At 40.7% G+C, this 6,329-nt stretch overlaps 1 pseudogene; it reads right to left on the reverse strand.

Moving 5' to 3' along the window:
* Positions 1-3,850: 3,850 nt before the first annotated feature.
* On the reverse strand, positions 3,851-5,477 carry LOC118499392 (annotated as a pseudogene).
* Positions 5,478-6,329: the final 852 nt, after the last annotated feature.

Consider the following 6,329-nt stretch of genomic DNA (forward strand, 5'->3'; position numbering starts at 1 on the left):
TGCCCCACCACTGCATTTTATACTGGTGTGAGGAATAGCAGAAGCAAATATTTTGTTATATAGTTCATGGGCTAAGGAACCAAGATTGAATTTGAGGTAGAGAATGGGATCTGATGTGATCATGAACATTGAGTTGCATGTAGTGCATGGATGGGGCGTTTGAGTATCTCTGGAAAAGAGTTTATGTTTGTTTTTGTGTGTGTGTGTATGAGGAAAAGGGTTCATATGGATATTTGTTGGTCAGGGAGTCTGACTGTGGCAGAGACCGCAAACCGTCCCTTCACTTCAGCAACACTTCCTTATCCCAAGATCTTTGTGTCTGCTGTTTCCCTGACTTGGGTGACCTTCCCTGAATCTCTTAATATCATCTATATTGAGCTGTCACTACTTGCATTCAGACCTCTTCAGTGAAGAGGTCTACATGTCATCTCTTCAGTGAAGTTCTTCCTCACCACAAAAGGTGAGTGGCCCTCACCCTGGATACTTTGCAATCCATTAGTCTATTTTCTTAGTAAGGCTTACTGCTATCTGAGTTATTTCATTTAATTATATCCTTGCTTAGTGTATATTTCCATTGACTAGAATATATGTTCCATGAAGGCCAGATCTTGTCTAAATTCAAGGTCTGTTCACTGGTGAATTCCTGGAGTTTAGCACAGTGACCTATATTGAGATGGTGCGTGTTTGTTGGCTGAATGAATCAATGAGTCCAGACCACGTAAGAAATAAGGAACCCAGATCCTTTACCTATCATTTGTGAGGCAGTTTTCCCAACCAAATATCCAAGCCCATGACAATTGTTAAGTCATATCTGCTTCTGTTTTATTTGAATAAACCTTTGCTTGAGGTGTGCCCATAATATTCCATAGAGTAATTGCCAGAAGTTCTTTTAATTAGCCCATCTATTTATCCCCTAAGGATTGACCGAGCACCAGAAACAAGGCTAGTTGTTGGAAAGTGAAAGATAAACTAGTTATCCTTGTCCTCAAGGAGGCCATCAGTCTCAGGTGTTCAGAAGGCCTTGGGGATAAGAGGAAGTAAGAGGAGACCAGAATGGATGAGAGGGTACACATCACAGATAGCTACAAGCACCTTATTTATGCAGTTTTATTTATACTGATGATAAGATGATGATAGCGATGATTTTATTTTTAAATGATTATTATCTGCCAGGTTCTGTGCTAAATATAATGCACATTAACATTTAATTCTCATAATCACCTTATAAAATGTTCATTGTAAACATCCCAATTTTACAAGTGAAGGAAGTGAAGAATGGAAATGTTCCATGCTCACAGTGACATAGCTAACTCTGCCAGGGCTGAGTCTCGGGCCATGCAGCCTGATCCAGGAACCATGCTGCTAGCCATCCAACTTTCTAGACCTAAAGAGCAAGTATAATGATAAGCTCCTTTTTGGAGGTGCAGAAATTGAGGTCCAGAAAGAATAAGAAAGTTGTCTAAGATGAGTTGTAAAATTGGTACTTCAACCTTGGTCTGACTTCAACAACACTAGTGAAGTTCATGCTAGAATCTTAAAATTGGACAATTTTAGACTAAGAACTAGAAATCGCTTCAGAATTATATTATTTCATAACACAGTCTCTCATTTTACAAATAATCTTTAATTACTAAAATCACTCTCCTGAGACGATCAGAAGCTGGTTCTATAGTCAGGTAACTTTATACAGCAAAGGAGAGTTATCGTTTGAAATCTTATTTTTATTTAAAAAAAAACAAGCAAACAAGATGAGAGATCCAATTCTTGATGGCAACACAGCTCTTCATAGGAAATTCAAGTGTCTCACTGTTTTTCTGCAATAAGAAGGCAACATGGGAAAGGATTCTACAGACACTAAGACCATTGTAGAGAGCTGCAGGACCCAGAGATTCTCACAAGAGTGAAAAGGCCCTTCAAGATCAAAGCAAATTGTCTTCCAAGCGGCATCCAATGGGTCATCCTCTGAAAAGTGACCCACTGTTCAGCAAGGCTCTTTCCAGGACCCTGAATTGAAGCCAGCTGGTGCCTGAAACATACCTTGTGTGTCACCTTCTGATCTCTATTTGAAGGCCAACTGTATGTGATTAAGCATAACAGACACAGAGCTTGTGTTAAGCCCAGGATGTAACTTGTTGAATGAATAGCAACTGACTTAAAAATTAAATGAATGGATTGAGTTTCTCCTCCTTCTCCTCTCCTCATCATTGTCATTCTTCTCCACCTCCTTCTTTCTCTCCTCCTCCTTTCTTCTTCTTCCTTTTCCTCCTCCCCTCCTCCCCCTCCTCCTCCTTCTTCTTCTCCTCCTCCTCCTTCTTCTTTCTTCTTTCTCCTCCTCCTCCTTCTTCTTCTCTCTTTCTGCCTCACATAGAGCAAGATTAGACTAAATCCTCTGGGACTAGTCAATTCAGTGTTCATTGCTTTTGAGAAGGATGTTATTGAGAGGCAGCACTCCAGAGCTACTAATTAGGATTTGTGTTGGATAAAATTTTTACCCAAATATGTGCATGATCTAAAGGGAATGCAAAAATGGCTCCAAGTGAAGGTGTGTGTTTTGGTCTTTTCACATTTCCCTTGTAGTGACCAAATAATGTAAAATTTTTTTCACAAGCTTTTGCTGTCTCTAGCATGTCTCATACTTCCCTGCACATAGGGATTGCCTAGAAAAAAATTAAAAAAAAATACTGATGCCATTGGTTTTGCCCAACACCCTCCAATTTAATTGGTGTGGGATGTGACATGAGAATAGGGTGGGTTTTTTTAAGCACCTAAAGCAATTCTAATGTACAGCCAAATTTGAGAACCACTCAGAACCACTTTTGAGCCCTTCATTCTGATGCAGCACCAGCTGCAAGCATGTTTTACACCATTATGTTTGCTGAATGTAAACATCGCAATGCAAATTCTTCCACCAAAGATCCCTGGGCTGCTTGTGGACAATCTTCACCAAAGTTTGAATTTGTAAACTGATAATTCCATGGGCTCCATATGGTTCCTGTTATCTTGAGGGAACTATACACATTTGTCTTGCCCCAGGATGAAAAGATAAATAACAGATGTGGGTAGTTTTTATCTTAATTATACTGAACAATAATAGAAAAATAAGAAATGAAGAGGGCAGAGAGAGAGAGAGAAGTAAAATACATGAAAATAGAATTCACACCAATTATTCTAAGTTATATCTTTGGATGTTTAGAATCCAGTTCTACAGAAGATCACAAGTAGCTGTCAAACAATTTTTCATTTCTAAGGAAGGCAAGCTCTACAATGACAAGAACCAATATGAACGTTCGGGGTGTTAATAGAGCAAACTCAATCAATTTGTTGATAATAATGGTAACTAAAATTTATATGTAGCTTACTATGTAACAAGCACTGTTCAAAATTTTGCATTAAGCACTATGTTTTACACCTAAGGATTTCACTTATCTAAGTAGATAAGTATTAACTTATGTAACCCTCATAAATCCTGGTATAAATTACTATTACTGCTCTTATTTTACACATGAAGAAATTGAAACCCAGAGAATTTAAGAAACTTGTCCAGGGTGACATGGCTACTGTGTGGTGAAGCCATGAACAGTAGAGCCTAAGCAGTCCAATTTCAGACACCATTTGAAGGTATCTCAGAGGCATGGGTGATGGCCTGGTGACAACTGCTTTGCAGAAGGAAGACAGGTTCTGTCTACAGAGGTGAATCAGTGTGTAGAGCTGAAAGAATTCCATCAGAGAGTGGCTACCAAGGTTTAGGATGGCTGGGAAATAATAGAATAATAATAATACCTGGTATCGATGTATCAGGTACTGGGTGACGTTTAGGTTTGGTTCCCATTTTCTCTGCTTTTTATTTTTTTTAATGTTCAGTGATCTCTGAAATTTTTATTGGCTTCCTGCCCCCTCCAAGGGGTGCCCTATGTCTGTTGTCTTCATGGCTCAGAACTTTTGTGTCATTGACCTCAGAAATCACTTTGCTGCCTACAGTCCTACAGGTGGTGGTCTTTTGGATTGTTTGCATGGAGTGGCTATTGTCTAGGGTGTCATCAAGATCAAAGTCATCTTATTTTTCCAGGTAGGTAATGATCCAGCCTCCAGTTTGAACTTGATATCCAGCAGGGCCTTGTATTACTGGGCCTAAAGTTGCCCCTCTGCCCAGGTCTGGACCAGCTCTGACTCCAGGTGTGGCAGGATCCAGTTGCACTGTTCCATCTGCATGGCATAGCATGTCTCCAACTCCCTCAGGCTGTTCTCCAAACTGGCCTTCAGGTTTTTCATTGAGTCCAGGTTCATCTCCATGGACTAGATCACACGTCTCAGCCCTGTGAATGTCATCCCAGCAGCTCCTGTCACAGAGGTTTGCAAGGTGACCACTGTGGTGCTCTCCTTGGTCTGCTGAGACCAGTACTTGTCTAGATCCTCTGTGTTCTTCTGAGCCAGCTTGTCATGCTGGGCCTGGATGTCTGCCATGATGTTATTGAGGTCCAAGTCTATGCTCAATCCAGAGTTGGCGATCTGTTTTTCTTTTAGACAATGTTATTTTATTCATTTATTTTTTCCAGCAATCTGATTTGCACACCATTTACTCCCTCCTTGTGCTTCTTCTTTATGAAGAGCGGCTCCTTCTTGAGAGCCTTGATCTCTGTCTCCAGCTGTAGCCGAGTGATATTGGTATCATCAATGACTTTTTTTTTTAAGTAGTGATGATTCTGGTTCATGACCTAAGGATTATACCTTTTGTTTTATTTTATTTTTTAATTATTGTTTAAGTACAATTATCTCCATTTTCCCCCCACTACTCCTGCCCACCCCAGCCATCCCCACCTCCCACACCTGATCCCACCTGCCTTGGTTTTGTCTATGTGTTCTTTATAGTTGTTCCTGAAAACTCTTTCCCCTTACACGCCCCCCCCCCCATTATCCCCTCCCACTTCCCCTCTGGTTACTGTCAGTTTGTTCTTAATTTCAATGTATCTGGTTATATTTTGCTTTCTTATTTGTTTTGTTGATTAGGTTCCACCTATGGGTGAGATCATATGGTATTTATCTTTCACTTCCTGGCTTATTTCACTTAGCATAATGCTCTCCATCTCCATCCATGCTGTCGCAAAAGGTAGGAGCTCCTTTTTTCTTCCTGCTGTGTAGTATTCCATTGTGTAAATGTACCATAGTTTTTTGATCCATTCATTTACTGATGGGCACTTAGGTTGCTTCCAGCATTTGACTGTTGTAAATTTTGCTGCTATGAACATTAAGATGCATAGGCTCTTTTGGACTGGTGTTTCAGGATTCTTAGGATATAGTCTCAGCTGTGGAATTGCCTTTTGAAGCCCGTTGATGTCACTCTGACCAGACTGGTGCATAACCAGTTCCATTTCATAGCTGACTCTGAAGTCATCAGCAGCAGGATGGGCATTGCCAATCTGCAGAATGACAAGGGCAATGTCCACAGAACTTGCAAAGATATGAGCCTTCAGGTCCTTCATGATCTTGAAATAATGTCTGCAGTCTATGACCTTGGGACACTTCTTCTCCAGGTTCTCTCAGATTTTGCTCTCTGGGCTACAAAAATCAGCCTCTAGGCTTTTACCCTCTTCAGGTAGGAGACCAGGTGGCCATTCAGGTATTACATCCTTCTCACTCTGGATGCCCCCTATGCCTGCCAAATCCCCAGCCATCTCCACAGCCAGGTCCCTGGACCCCCAGCTCCCCCACATGCCAGTGGAGTGGGACACAGAGATCTGGATTCCAAGCCTCAGCATCCATATTCATAGACGCTGGCAATGCTGCTGGCCGGCCGGACCCATTGGCTGGATGACTGCACAGAACCCAGGGTCTAGTGGTTTGTGGAGAAGCTAGAATAGGTGCTGAAGCTCATGTTGTTTAGGGAGGAAGGTGAGAAGTCAAAATTCAGGTTCAAACCTGAATGCCAGGTCCACAACTCTCATCTTCTCTGCTTTTTAAAAGTGGCATGTTTTACCCCTAAAACTCTGCCTAAGAAGACAACATGGTGGCCTTTGGCTAGGCTCTTTAGGAAAAATTTTTAAAAATACCATATATCTAGCTTATTTTTAAAAGCAGTTTTACTATGAAATATAGCATGCATAATAGAGAACATATAAATGTATATATGTATGTGTATATATACATCTGATAATAACTATTGAACTCCCATAAATCTACAGCTAACATTTTGGATCAGGAACCAAGGTTCAAATCCAGGCAGCTGCCTGACTTTGTAAATAAAGTTTTATTGGAACACAGCCATGTCCATTTTTTGCATAATGTCAATGCTGTTTTCTTATTACAATGGTGGAGTTGAGTATTTGCAAAAAAAA

This window comes from Phyllostomus discolor, chromosome 3 (genome assembly GCF_004126475.2).
Source record: "Phyllostomus discolor isolate MPI-MPIP mPhyDis1 chromosome 3, mPhyDis1.pri.v3, whole genome shotgun sequence".
NCBI classification, from domain to species: domain Eukaryota; kingdom Metazoa; phylum Chordata; class Mammalia; order Chiroptera; family Phyllostomidae; genus Phyllostomus; species Phyllostomus discolor.